General features: G+C 47.7%; 1 pseudogene; it reads left to right on the top strand.

The window, feature by feature from the left end:
• LOC138775057 (retinal-specific phospholipid-transporting ATPase ABCA4-like) overlaps positions 1 to 15,558 on the top strand; it is a 47,239-nt pseudogene extending 31,681 nt beyond the window's left edge.
• Positions 15,559 to 15,818: the final 260 nt, after the last annotated feature.

Genomic DNA, 15,818 nt, shown 5'->3' with positions numbered 1-15,818 from the left:
GGTGCACCGTACCCCTGCAGCATCACTATGCACCGTACCCCCTGCAGCATCACTAGGTGCACCATACCCCCTGCAGCATCACTAGGTGCACCGTACCCCCTGCAGCATCACTATGCACCGTACCCCCTGCAGCATCACTATGCACCGTACCCCTGCAGCATCACTATGCACCGTACCCCTGCAGCATCACGCTGCACCATACCCCCTGCAGCATCACTAGGTGCACCGTACCCCCTGCAGCATCACTAGGTGCACCGTACCCCCTGCAGCATCACTATGCACCGTACCCCCTGCAGCATCACTAGGTGCACCATACCCCCTGCAGCATCACTAGGTGCACCGTACCCCCTGCAGCATCACTATGCACCGTACCCCCTGCAGCATCACTAGGTGCACCGTACCCCCTGCAGCATCACTAGGTGCACCGTACCCCCTGCAGCATCGCTATGCACCGTACCCCCTGCAGCATCACTATGGACCATACCCCCTGCAGCATCACTAGGTGCACTGTACCCCCTGCAGCATCACTAGGTGCATCATACCCCCTGCAGCATCACTAGGTGCATCATACCCCCTGCAGCATCACTAGGTGCATCATACCCCCTGCAGCATCACTAGATGCTCCGTACCCCCTGCAGCATCACTAGGTGCACCGTACCCCCTGCAGCGTCACTATGCACCGTACCCCCTGCAGCATCACTAGGTGCACCGTACCCCCTGCAGCGTCACTATGCACCGTACCCCCTGCAGCATCACTAGGTGCACCGTACCCCCTGCAGCATCACTAGCTCCACCGTACCCCCTGCAGCATCACTAGGTGCACCGTACCCCCTGCAGCGTCACTATGCACCGTACCCCCTGCAGCATCACTAGGTGCACCGTACCCCTGCAGCATCACAAGATGCACCGTACCCCCTGCAGCATCACTAGGTGCACCATACCCCTTGCAGCATCACTAGGTGCACCGTACCCCCTGCAGCATCACTAGGTGCACCGTACCCCTTGCAGCATCGCTATGCACCGTACCCCCTGCAGCATCACTAGGTGCACCGTACCCCCTGCAGCATCACTAGGTGCACCGTACCCCCTGCAGCATCACTAGGTGCACCGTACCCCTTGCAGCATCGCTATGCACCGTACCCCCTGCAGCATCACTAGGTGCACCGTACCCCCTGCAGCATCACCCCAGCCGTGTGCCCTGGAGATCGCTTGTGTGCTTAGATTTCAAGCATTGGGCAGTAGTAGTAATCTGCAGCACGGGGTCTTTGGGGTTCACTTATTTCTTACACACACATTGTCTTATTCCTCCCAATCTTCTCACACAGATCAAGCACCGTGTGTGAGGAAAGAGTCCCGGAGAAGTACGGCCGGAGATGCTGCACCTGATGCCGGCAATGATCGGCCTGCTGCCGTCGAATCTGATGGGAAGGGATCCCAGCAGCTGAAGGGCAGCGACCTCCTGCACCAGCAGTTCCGGGCTCTTCTGATAAAGCGCTTCCAGCACGCAACGCGCAGTCATAAAGACTTCCTGGCCCAGGTGACCCCTCCTCCCCACCTGCCGCCTCCTTTTCTTTCATTGCAGTAAATGCACTTATCATTGCAGAATCCCTCACAGTCACTCCGTATTCCGCTATAGATAGATAGATATATATACATGTAGTACGGTCACGTGACCTGCGTATACTGGAACCCTTTCCTGTTGGGGGATATGAGTTTTGAAGCAGATTCTCATTGTGCTTTTTGTAAATGAGAGAGTGATGTGTGCAGCTGCCGTAGTCTCCTCTATGTGCATGCAGCGGCTATAGTCTCCTGTATGTGCATGCAGCGGCCGTAGTCCTCCTATATGTGGATGCAGCAGTCGTAGTCTCCTGTTTGTGGATGCAGCAGTCGTAGTCTCCTATATGTGGATACAGCGGCCGTAGTCTCCTGTTTGTGGATGCAGCGGCCGTAGTCTCCTGTATGTGGATGCAGCGGCCGTAGTCTCCTGTATGTGGATGCAGCAGTCGTAGTCTCCTGTATGTGGATGCAGCGTACGTAGTCTCCTGTATGTGGATGTAGCGGCCGTAGTCTCCTGTATGTGGATGCAGCGGCCGTAGTCTCCTGTATGTGGATGCAGCGGCCGTAGTCTCCTGTATGTGCATGCAGCGGCCGTAGTCTACTGTATGTGCATGCAGCGGCCGTAGTCTACTGTATGTGCATGCAGCGGCCGTAGTCCTCCTGTATGTGCATGCAGCGGCCGTAGTCTCCTGTATGTGGATGCAGCGGCTATAGTCTCCTGTATGTGGATGCAGCGGCTGTAGTCTCCTGTATGTGGATGCAGCGGCCGTAGTCTCCTGTATGTGGATGCAGCAAGGGAAGCAGCTGTGCAGAATAATTCTGTAAATCCCATTGACCCTAATAGAGAGAAGCATCCTGGTATATATATATATATATATATATATATATATATACTATATATATATATACACACACACACACGTATATATCTGTACATCATGGAGTTGTGTCAATCAGAATAAATTGGGATGTTTATCACTTCCTCCTGTATTCTGGTCGCACACACCTTATTCCTCATCCTTGCACACTTATCCCTTCTATGTTCTGATTGCATACACCTTATTCCTCATCCTTGCACACTTATCTTTTTCTTTATTCCTGTTGCACACACTTTATTTCTCATCCTTGCACACTTATCTTTTTCTTTATTCTTATTGCACACACCTTATTCCTCATCCTTGCACACTTATCCCTTCTATGTTCTGATCGCATACACCTTAGTTCTCATCCTTGCACACTTATCTTTTTCTTTATTCCTGTTGCACACACCTTATTCCTCATCCTTGCACACTTATCTTTTTCTTTATTCCTGTTGCACACGCCTTATTCCTCATCCTTGCACACTTATCCCTTCTATGTTCTGATTGCATACACCTTATTCCTCATCCTTGCACACTTATCCCTTCTATGTTCTGATTGCATACACCTTATTCCTCATCCTTGCACACTTATCTTTTTCTTTATTCCTGTTGCACACACCTTATTTCTCATCCTTGCACACTTATCTTTTTCTTTATTCCTGTTGCACACACTTTATTTCTCATCCTTGCACACTTATCTTTTTCTTTATTCCTGTTGCACACACTTTATTTCTCATCCTTGCACACTTATCTTTTTCTTTATTCTTATTGCACACACCTTATTCCTCATCCTTGCACACTTATCCCTTCTATGTTCTGATCGCATACACCTTAGTTCTCATCCTTGCACACTTATCTTTTTCTTTATTCCTGTTGCACACACCTTATTCCTCATCCTTGCACACTTATCTTTTTCTTTATTCCTGTTGCACACGCCTTATTCCTCATCCTTGCACACTTATCCCTTCTATGTTCTGATTGCATACACCTTATTCCTCATCCTTGCACACTTATCCCTTCTATGTTCTGATTGCACACACCTTATTCCTCATCCTTGCACACTTATCCCTTCTATGTTCTGATTGCATACCAGTTCTCATCCTTGCACACTTATCTTTTTCTTTATTCCTGTTGCACACACCTTATTCCTCATCCTTGCACACTTATCCCCTTTCTGCAGATTGTTCTTCCTGCGAGCTTTGTGCTGTTGGCTCTGATCTTCACTCTCATTGTTCCTCCTTTTGGTGAATACCCCAGTCTGACGCTTCATCCCTGGATCTACGGACAGCAGTTTATCTTCTTCAGGTCAGAGGATCCTGTATAGAAGTCATGTCCCCACATTGTATCTCTGTGTCAGGATAGATGGGGCCCAGCAGTTATAGCCTGCCCTCCATGTCTCCATCCATAGCCTAGATAACTTCTGATTGTTTAGAGGAAAGTGTCACCTAGATTTTCTGTTACTGATTAGAGTCAGATACTAAAACTTGATCATTTATTCTAATCTGTTTCTATTTTCTGATTGTAATTTTATTTCCCTTTTTGTACATTGTTATGGGGATGGCCATATTGTCTGAGCTGTTTTTAACAGCATTTAGTGACATGCTTTACAGCACAACTCATGGACATAGACGACAATAGACAGACTCTGTCCCCTGATGTGAGACATTACTGAGCGCGCTCTGTGACCTGTGAAGGGGTCATCCCTGCTGCTATTGTCTCCTCTATCTACTGGTGCAATGCTGTACAGATCACTTTACTGCAGCCTCTTATCACCACAGACACAACAGGAAGTCTCTGCTTAATTTTATCCCAGTGGTGAGAATTAAAATATTTTATAATATAGATAGAAACATGGAAAATTAGGGAAAATGTCACCAAAAATTATTTTCAGTGACATTATCGGTATCGGCTCAATATTATCGTATTGGTTCATTATCACGGGAATTATCAGTGTCAGCTCGGTATTACCGATATCGGCTTGGTATTATCAGTATCGGCTCGGTATTATTAGTATTGGTTCAGTATTCCAGGTATTATCGGTGTCAGCTCGGTATTACCGATATCGGCTCGGTATTATCAGTATTATCGGTATTGGTTCAGTATTCCAGGTATTATCAGTGTCAGCTCGGTATTACCGATATCGGCTCGGTATTATCAGTATCGGCTGAGTATGATGTGTGTTATTAGTCTTCTTCATTGTGATTGATTCCCAGATATTTCTCGTTATTTCCCTAGTAATGAGCAGCCGGGCAGCGAGCAGGTTGTCCCCTTATCCGATGCGTTTCTGACCAGTCCGGGCTTCGGTACTCGCTGTATGAAAGAGCTGCCCCTGGGGTGAGTAATAACCGCACAGTGTGGTCACACTGCCGTCCCTGAGCTACAGAGGTAGTAGTGACAGGCCGGGACGGAGGGCGGCAGGTTCCCCATCTCTGTAATTCTACCATTAATATAAGATTCTTTCTCTCTCAGTAAAAGGTTCCCCTGTACAAACACGTCCAGCGAGTGGATCATCCCCACCGTGTCGCCCAGTGTAACCAACATCCTGTTAGCTCATGAGTGGACGCCCCACAACCCCTCCCCGTCCTGTACATGTAGTACAAGAAACAAGCTGATCATGCTGCCCGAATGTCCTGAAGGTGCAGGGGGCCGACCACCACCTCAGGTAACAGGAGGATGTATCCTGGAGCAGGAGAGTGTCCTGTATATAACACCGCAGGGGGTTAGGAGACCGTCCTGTATATAACTCTGTGTGCAGGGGTATAGCTCACTGTATATCACACTGCGGGGGGGGGGGGGGGGGGTATATCTCCCTGTATATAACACTGGGGGAGGGGGGGATGGAGGTATATAGCTCCCTGTATATAACACTGGGGGAGGGGGGGATGGAGGTATATAGCTCCCTGTATATAACACTGGGGGAGGGGGGGATGGAGGTATATAGCTCCCTGTATATAACACTGGGGGAGGGGGGGATGGAGGTATATAGCTCTCTGTATATCACACAGCGGGGGGGGGGGTATATCTTCCTGTATATAGCATTATTCCCTTTTCCTCTCTCCTTAGAGGATGCAGCCGAGCTCGGAGATCCTCCAGGACCTCACAGAGAGAAATATCTCGGATTATCTCCTCAAGACGTATCCCACGCTGATCCGGAGCAGGTGCGGCCACGGCTGGGAGGGATGGGAGTATTCGGCCCTCATACAGACCTGTTCTACTTTATCTGCCTCCCTCTCTATTACACATCATGCAGCAGCCGGAACATCCCGCTCCGAGCGCACAGGGGTATCAGTCACAATGTTATCAGGAGCAGGAGGATCATTGGAAGGGTCTATGGGGCGAGGGGCGTGCCTGCAGATACTGAGCTCATGTCTGCAGATACAGGAGCCATATCTCACGTGTCTGCAGATACAGGGGCCCATATCCCACGTGTCTGCAGATACAGGAGCCATATGTTACGTGTCTGCAGATACAGGGCCCATATCTCACGTGTCTGCACATACAGGGGCCATATCTCACATATCTGCAGATGCAGGGACCATATCTCTCATGTCTGCAGATACAGGAGCCATATCTCACGTGTCTGCAGATACAGGGGCCCATATCCCACGTGTCTGCAGATACAGGGCCCATATCTCACATGTCTGCAGATACAGGGCCCATATCTCACGTGTCTGCAGATACAGGGCCCATATCTCACGTGTCGGCACATACAGGGGCCATATCTCACATATCTGCAGATACAGGGGCCATATCTCACATGTCTGCAGATACAGGGGCCCATATCCCACGAGTCTGCAGATACAGGAGCCATATCTCACGTGTCTGCAGATACAGGGGCCATATCTCACATGTCTGCAGATACGGAGGGCCCATATCTCACGTTTCTGCAGATACAGGGCCCATATCTCACGTGTCTGCAGATACAGGGGCCATATCTCACAAGTCTGCAGTTACAGGGGCCATATCTCACAAGTCTGCAGTTACAGGGGCCATATCTCACATGTCTGCAGATACAGGGGCCCTGGGGTATAAAGGCTATAATCTCCTTGATTATCACCCCGCCACTCAGAACACCTGACTCCATCTGTACACATACACATTAAGGCTGGGTTCACACTACGTATATTTCAGTCAGTATTGTGGTCCTCATATTGCAACCAAAACCAGGAGTGGATTAAAAACACAGAAAGGCTCTGTTCACACAATGTTGAAATTGAGTGGATGGCCGCCATATAACAGTAAATAACGGCCATTATTTCAATATAACAGCCGTTGTTGTAAGATAACAGCAAATATTTGCCATTATATGTCGGCCATCCACTCAATTACAACATTATGTGAACAGAGCCTTTCTGTGTTTTCAATCCACTCCTGGTTTTGGTTGCTATACTGACTGAAATATACTGACTGAAATATACGTAGTGTGAACCCAGCCTTACAGTAGGAGACATATTGTCCTGTCCGGGAGTAAGAAGAGTCTCCCAGTACCTCCTTACTCTAATGTGCCTGGAGTCCAGAGGGTGTGGTCAGGGCGGGTTATATAGAGACATGGAGATAAGGATGGAGTTTATTAAAGGGGTTATCCAGGATTAGAAAAAACTTTCTTGCAAAAACAGCGCCACCCCTGTCCTCAGGTTGTGTGTGGTATTACAATTCAGCTCATGCCCAGCCTGAGGACAGCAGAGGCGCTGTTCTGCAAGAAAGTGGGCATGTTTGGACAATCCCTTTAATCTCTCGTATTCATCTCTCGGTATTCTGGGCCACAGGAGTGGAAATCTACGCTCATTATGAGGGGGTTTAGAATCTGTCAATTTAGGAGAAGCCACACCCCCTCCCACCAGACCCCGCCCACTTGTTTATAACCAAAAATGTGTGATGATATCTCTACATCTGGTGTAAAGGTGATAACGTCCCCTCCTTATATACAATAGAAGATCAGTCACATGATCAAAAGGGATCAGTAACTGCAGACGGTATAAAACAGACAATGTCAGCTATTCTTTTTACTATTATTATTATTGTCTTTTTATTGTTATTGTTTATTATATTTTTATTACTATGTTATTATTATTATTATTATTATTATTATTATTATTATTATGTCTCTTTTGTTGCTTTCAGTATGAAGAGTAAATACTGGGTGAATGAGCAGAGGTGAGTGAGCTGCGTATAGTGATATCCGGATCCCTGTAGTGAATCATTGGATACAGGGACAGTATTACACTTTCACTTTGAGGAATTTAATGTTACCTGTATCGTCACCCACAATCCTATGGACGCTCATGATGAAGTTGTGTAAGATTGTATAAGATTTCTATTGATCTCGTGTGAAGTGCAAAGTAATGATGTCATCGCCAGAAATTGTTCCATCTGTCATCGGCTGCTGATTCATAAGACACTCACTTTAAGCACAGTGCACTCCTACACATATATCACAGGACACTCACTATAAGCACAGTGCACTCCTACACATATATCACAGGACACTCACTATAAGCACAGTGCACTCCTACATATATATCACAGGACACTCACTATAAGCACAGTGCACTCCTACATATATATCACAGGACACTCACTATAAGCACAGTGCACTCCTACATATATTACATCACAGGACACTCACTATAAGCACAGTGCACTCCTACACATATATCACAGGACACTCACTATAAGCACAGTGCACTCCTACACATATATCACAGGACACTCACTATAAGCACAGTGCACTCCTACATATATATCACAGGACACTCACTATAAGCACAGTGCACTCCTACATATATATCACAGGACACTCACTATAAGCACAGTGCACTCCTACATATATTACATCACAGGACACTCACTATAAGCACAGTGCACTCCTACACATATATCACAGGACACTCACTATAAGCACAGTGCACTCCTACATATATATCACAGGACACTCACTATAAGCACAGTGCACTCCTACATATATTACATCACAGGACACTCACTATAAGCACAGTGCACTCCTACATATATATCACATCACAGGACACTCACTATAAGCACAGTGCACTCCTACATATATATCACAGGACACTCACTATAAGCACAGTGCACTCCTACATATATATCACATCACAGGACACTCACTATAAGCACAGTGCACTCCTACATATATATCACATCACAGGACACTCACTATAAGCACAGTGCACTCCTACATATATATCACATCACAGGACACTCACTATAAGCACAGTGCACTCCTACATATATATCACATCACAGGACACTCACTATAAGCACAGTGCACTCCTACATATATATCACAGGACACTCACTATAAGCACAGTGCACTCCTACATATATATCACAGGACACTCACTATAAGCACAGTGCACTCCTACATATATATCACATCACAGGACACTCACTATAAGCACAGTGCACTCCTACATATATTACATCACAGGACACTCACTATAAGCACAGTGCACTCCTACATATATTACATCACAGGACACTCACTATAAGCACAGTGCACTCCTACATATATATCACAGGACACTCACTATAAGCACAGTGCACTCCTACATATATATCACAGGACACTCACTATAAGCACAGTGCACTCCTACATATATTACATCACAGGACACTCACTATAAGCACAGTGCACTCCTACATATATATCACATCACAGGACACTCACTATAAGCACAGTGCACTCCTACACATATATCACATCACAGGACACTCACTATAAGCACAGTGCACTCCTACATATATATCACAGGACACTCACTATAAGCACAGTGCACTCCTACATATATATCACATCACAGGACACTCACTATAAGCACAGTGCACTCCTACATATATATCACATCACAGGACACTCACTATAAGCACAGTGCACTCCTACATATATATCACAGGACACTCACTATAAGCACAGTGCACTCCTACATATATATCACATCACAGGACACTCACTATAAGCACAGTGCACTCCTACATATATATCACATCACAGGACACTCACTATAAGCACAGTGCACTCCTACATATATTACATCACAGGACACTCACTATAAGCACAGTGCACTCCTACATATATTACATCACAGGACACTCACTATAAGCACAGTGCACTCCTACATATATATCACAGGACACTCACTATAAGCACAGTGCACTCCTACATATATTACATCACAGGACACTCACTATAAGCACAGTGCACTCCTACATATATATCACAGGACACTCACTATAAGCACAGTGCACTCCTACATATATTACATCACAGGACACTCACTATAAGCACAGTGCACTCCTACATATATATCACATCACAGGACACTCACTATAAGCACAGTGCACTCCTACATATATTACATCACAGGACACTCACTATAAGCACAGTGCATTCCTACATATATATCACATCACAGGACACTCACTATAAGCACAGTGCACTCCTACATATATATCACAGGACACTCACTATAAGCACAGTGCACTCCTACATATATATCACAGGACACTCACTATAAGCACAGTGCACTCCTACATATATATCACAGGACACTCACTATAAGCACAGTGCACTCCTACACATATATCACATCACAGGACACTCACTATAAGCTTTTGTGATAACTTACAATAACCCATCAGACGCCATGGCATCTCTGTGAGCGGGGACATTGTATGGTCAGTAATGACCTCTAGTGGTCATGTTGGATAATGCACTGTGTATAGGAAGGTGAGGCTGTAGCACATGTTCATACCTGGTGCCCAATACAATCTCCTTCCTGTATTCCCTACAGATATGGAGGGATTTCCATCGGTGCAAAGCTTCCTGTCCTGGATGTACAAGGAGAAGCAATTGCAGACTTCTTCAGTCACTTGGGAGCAATGACCAATGTGTCTGGAGTAAGACATGAAATTATGCTGGGGAAGAAGGGGAAGGAGATCTCCATCATTGCTGACTCTATACTTGTGTTTCTGGCAGGGCCCGATCACTAAGACCATATCACGAGAGCTGCAAACCTTCCTGAATGATCTGGAGACTGAGAACAACATCAAGGTACAAAGATTCACCAAAGGCAAATAAAGACACAGAGCAAAGGGCCGCTATACAGACAGGGCCGGACACAGAGCAAAGGGCCGCTATACAGACAGGGCCGGACACAGAGCAAAGGGCCGCTATACAGACAGGGCCGGACACAGAGCAAAGGGCCTCTATACAGACAGGACCGGACACAGAGCAAAGGGCCGCTATACAGACAGGGCCGGACACAGAGCAAAGGGCCACTATACAGACAGGGCCGGACACAGAGCAAAGGGCCGCTATACAGACAGGGCCGGACACAGAGCATAGGGCCGCTATACAGACAGGACCGGACACAGAGCAAAGGGCTGCTGTACGGACAGGGCCGGACACAGAGCAAAGGGCCGCTATACAGACAGGGCCGGACACAGAGTAAAGGGCCGGACATAGAGCAAAGCGCCGCTATACAGACAGGACCGGACACAGAGCAAAGGGCCGCTATACAGACAGGGCCGGACACAGAGCAAAGGGCTGCTATACAGACAGGGCCGGACACAGAGCAAAGGGCTGCTATACAGACAGGGCCGGACACAGAGGAAAGGGCCGCTATACAGACAGGGCCGGACCGAGAGAGCAAAGGGCCGCTATACAGACAGGACCGGACACAGAGCAAAGGGCCGCTATACAGACAGGGCCGGACACAGAGCAAAGGGCCGCTATACAGACAGGGCCGGACACAGAGGAAAGAGCTGCTATACAGACAGGGCCAGGCGGCAACCAATCACATTCCATCTTTCATTCCTCACAGACTCTTTGGAAAATGAAAGGTGTAATCTGATTGGTTGCCTGGGGCGACTGAGCCGGAGTCACTTTACACCATGTTCGATAAATCTCCCCCATAGTATATCGGGTGTATAACAGTGTTTTCTCCCCAGGTTTGGTTTAATAACAAGGGCTGGCATGCTGTGGTCATCTTTATCAATGTAGCCAACAATGCAATCCTCAGAGCCAACCTAGGAGAGGACAAAGACCCTGAGGAGTACGGCATAACCACAGTGAACCATCCCCTCAACCTCACCAAGGATCAGCTGTCCGAGGTCACAGTGTGAGTGCACAGCAGGGGATCCCTAACCGGCTGTATAAGTAATAAATAACTTGTCAAATTACCTAATGGCTCCTCAGGGGTCTGGTTTATATTTTTAAGATGTCCCCTATTGGGCCTGCAAGGTGTTCTGCCTCTCACATACAGTCCTCTCATCTGCCTCTCACATACAGTCCTCTCAGTCCTCACATACAGTCCTCTCAGTCCTCACATACAGTCCTCTCAGTCCTCACATACAGTCCTCTCATCTGCTCCTCACATACAGTCCTCTCATCTGCTCCTCACATACAGTCCTCTCATCTGCTCCTCACATACAGTCCTCTCATCTGCTCCTCACATACAGTCCTCTCATCTGCTCCTCACATACAGTCCTCTCATCTGCTCCTCACATACAGTCCTCTCAGTCCTCACATACAGTCCTCTCAGTCCTCACATACAGTCCTCTCATCTGCTCCTCACATACAGTCCTCTCATCTGCTCCTCACATACAGTCCTCTCAGTCCTCACATACAGTCCTCTCATCTGCTCCTCACATACAGTCCTCTCAGTCCTCTCATCTGCTCCTCACATACAGTCCTCTCATCTGCTCCTCACATACAGTCCTCTCATCTGCTCCTCACATACAGTCCTCTCAGTCCTCACATACAGTCCTTTCAGTCCTCACATACAGTCCTCTCAGACATTTGGTCTGTTCTCTATCTCTCTGTTCTCTTCCTCTCCGTTATCGTCCTCTACGTTCTCTTATCCTTTGTTTTCTTCCTCTCTGTTCTCTATCTGTTTGTTATCCTCCTCTTCGTTCTCTTCCTCTCTGTTCTTTTCTCCTTAGTTATCTCCTTTCCATTTTCTTCCTGTTCGTCTTCTTCTCCTTCGTTATCCTCCTGTCCGTTCTCTTCTCTCCATTTTACTCCTCCCATTCTCTTACTCTCCGTTCTCTTCCTCTCCGTTCTCCCTTCCTCCCAGTTCTCTTCCTCCCCAGTTCTCTTCCTCGCCGTACTCTTCTCCTTCGTTATCCTCCTTTCTGTTCTCTTCCTGTCCGTTCTTTTATACTTCTGTCTCTTCCTCTCTTTATCCTCCTCTCCGTTCTCTTCCTCTCTGTTATCTTCCTCCTCCGTTCTCTCCTCTCTGTTAGCTTTCTCTCCGTTCTCTTCCTCTCTGTTATCTTTCTCTCCGTTCTCCTTCCTCTCTGTTATCTTCCTCTCCGTTCTCTTCCTCTCTGTTATCTTCCTCTCCGTTCTCTTCCTCTCTGTTATTCTTTCTCTCTCGTTCTCTTCCTCTCTGTTATCTACCTCTCCGTTCTCTTCCTCTCTGTTATCTTCCTCTCCGTTCTCTTCCTCTCTGTTATCTTCCTCTCCGTTCTCTTCCTCTCTGTTATCTTTCTCTCCGTTCTCTTCCTCTCTGTTATCTTCCTCTCCGTTCTCTTCCTCTCTGTTATCTTCCTCTCCGTTCTCTTCCTCTCTGTTATCTTCCTCTCCGTTCTCTTCCTCTCTGTTATCTTTCTCTCCGTTCTCTTCCTCTCTGTTATCTTCCTCTCCGTTATCCTCCTTCCCATTCTCTTCCTCTTCGTTATCTTCCTCTCCATTATCATCCTCTCCATTATTTTCCCCCCAGGCTGACTACATCGGTGGATGTGGTGGTGGCGATCTGCGTGATCTTTGCCATGTCTTTCATCCCGGCCAGCTTTGTTCTGTATCTGATCCAGGAGAGGGTCTCTAATGCTAAGCACCTGCAGTTTGTGAGTGGGGTGACCCCGGCTGTATACTGGCTCACTAACTTCACCTGGGATATAGTAAGTTACTCTCGGCTGATGTATGTGCACACGGATGCTCTGCTGTTCTGTAATGGCCGCCTCCGCTCTTCTCTTCTCAGGCCAACTACGCTATAAGTGTCATCATGGTGGTTTGTATCTTCATCGGGTTTGAGAAGAAAGCGTATACGTCGTCCACCAACCTGCCGGCGCTCATCGCCCTGCTCTTCTTCTATGGGTCAGTAATCCTGGTTACTCTCTATACTCTAGAGGTCTCGGTTTCCTGCAACCAGTGTGTACAGCGTGTCGGTCAGCGTATAGGTCAGTGTGTACAGCGTGTCGGTCAGAGTATAGGTCAGTGTGTACAGCATGTCGGTCAGAGTATAGGTCAGTGTGTACAGCATGTCGGTCAGAGTATAGGTCAGTGTGTACAGCATGTCGGTCAGAGTATAGGTCAGTGTGTACAGCATGTCGGTCAGAGTATAGGTCAGTGTGTACAGCATGTCGGTCAGAGTATAGGTCAGTGTGTACAGCATGTCGGTCAGAGTATAGGTCAGTGTGTACAGCATGTCGGTCAGAGTATAGGTCAGTGTGTACAGCATGTCGGTCAGAGTATAGGTCAGTGTGTACAGCGTGTCGGTCAGCGTATAGGTCAGTGTGTACAGCGTGTCAGCGTATAGGTCAGTGTGTACAGAGTGCTGGTCTGCATATAGGTCAGTGTGTACAGCGTGTCAGCGTATAGGTCAGTGTGTACAGCGTGCTGGTCTGCGTGCCGATCAGCTTGTTGGTTAGTATATAGGTCATTGTGTCGGTCAGCATATAAGTCAGTGTACCTCATAGAGAGAAGGGGTACAGTGTTCTCTAAACTGAGGGCCACATCATCAGACTAAGATACTTCAAGGGGCACAATAAAATTCTGAATGCCTAATACTCATACAGTGACCCCACAGACTGACCGTGACCATACAGTGACCCCACACAGTGACCCCACAGACTGACCGTGATCATACAGTGACCCCACAGACTGACGTGACCATACAGTGACCCCACAGACTGACCGTGATCATACAGTGACCCCACAGACTGACCTTGACCCCACAGACTGACTGTGACCATACAGTGACCCCACAGACTGGCTGTGATCATACAGTGACCCCACAGACGGGCTGTGATTATACAGTGACCCCACAGACGGGCTGTGATTATACAGTGACCCCACAGACTGACCGTGATCATACAGTGACCCCACAGACTGACCGTGATCATACAGTGACCCCACAGACTGACCTTGACCCCACAGAGTGACCGTGACCATGCAGTGACCCCACAGACGGCCTGTGATCATACAGTGACCCCACAGACGGGCTGTGATTATACAGTGACCCCACAGACGGGCTGTGATCATACAGTGACCCCACAGACTGACCGTGACCATACAGTGACCCCACAGACTGACTGTGACCATACAGTGACCCCACAGACTGACTGTGATCATACAGTGACCCCACAGACTGGCTGTAATCATACAGTGACCCCACAGACTGACCGTGATCATACAGTGACCCCACAGACTGACCGTGATCATACAGTGACCCACAGACTGACCATGCAGTGACCCCACAGACTGGTTGTGATCATACATTGACCCCACAGACTGACCATGCAGTGACCCCACAGACTGGTTGTGATCATACAGTGACCCCACAGACTGACCGTGACCCCACAGACTAGAAATTGTAGCTTTGCAGCAGTGGAGGCTGCAGGTTGGACACCGCTATGTGTATACTGCTATTGTGAGTTACTGGAGCATTGTTACAGCTGCTATTTGAAAAGCAACCACTAGATGGCGCCCTGTCTTTGTCTCTGCCCTGCGAGCGATCATCTATATACCAAGTACAGGACATGATACCTCACTGAACTCCAAATAATAACTAGAGGCGCTTCCACACTCTGTTCATGTGATACGCCATGGTATAGGGCGGCTCCATTGTTTCTTCCCTGTGTATTTGCAGATAGGCGGTGATCCCTATGATGTATCCAGCATTGTATGTCTTCATGTAATACGCCATGGTATAGGGTAGCTCCATAGTTTGTTCCCTGTGTATTTGCAGATGGGCGGTGATCCCTATGATGTATCCGGCATCGTATGTCTTCGGGGTCCCCAGCACGGCCTATGTCGCCTTGTCTTGCCTCAATCTCTTCATCGGTAATAAACAGGCAGCGCCATCACCTTCATCCGGGACCTGTTTGAGAATAACGGGTAAGTAAGGGGTCCTGCTTATTGATCAGTCACGGTTCTGGTGATTGGAGGGAATGGAGGCCAGAGCCGCACCAGGGTCTAGTGAGAACCACATATGTGCTCGGGGTATGGTGGTCGGTTATCGGATTGAGCAGGTGGTCAGATCCCGGACCACAGTATACGAGGACGCTGTATCCGCTTCTCGTATTCCTTATAGTGAATCCTCAGGACTATCCACATAGCTTTCCTTAGCGCTGTATTCAGCTTTCCTGTTATTCCTC

The sequence above is a fragment of the Dendropsophus ebraccatus genome, unplaced genomic scaffold (assembly GCF_027789765.1).
Source record: "Dendropsophus ebraccatus isolate aDenEbr1 unplaced genomic scaffold, aDenEbr1.pat pat_scaffold_1278_ctg1, whole genome shotgun sequence".
Classification (NCBI taxonomy): domain Eukaryota; kingdom Metazoa; phylum Chordata; class Amphibia; order Anura; family Hylidae; genus Dendropsophus; species Dendropsophus ebraccatus.
Note: the sequence above shows the minus strand (reverse complement) of the source record. Positions and strands in the feature narration are given on the sequence as shown.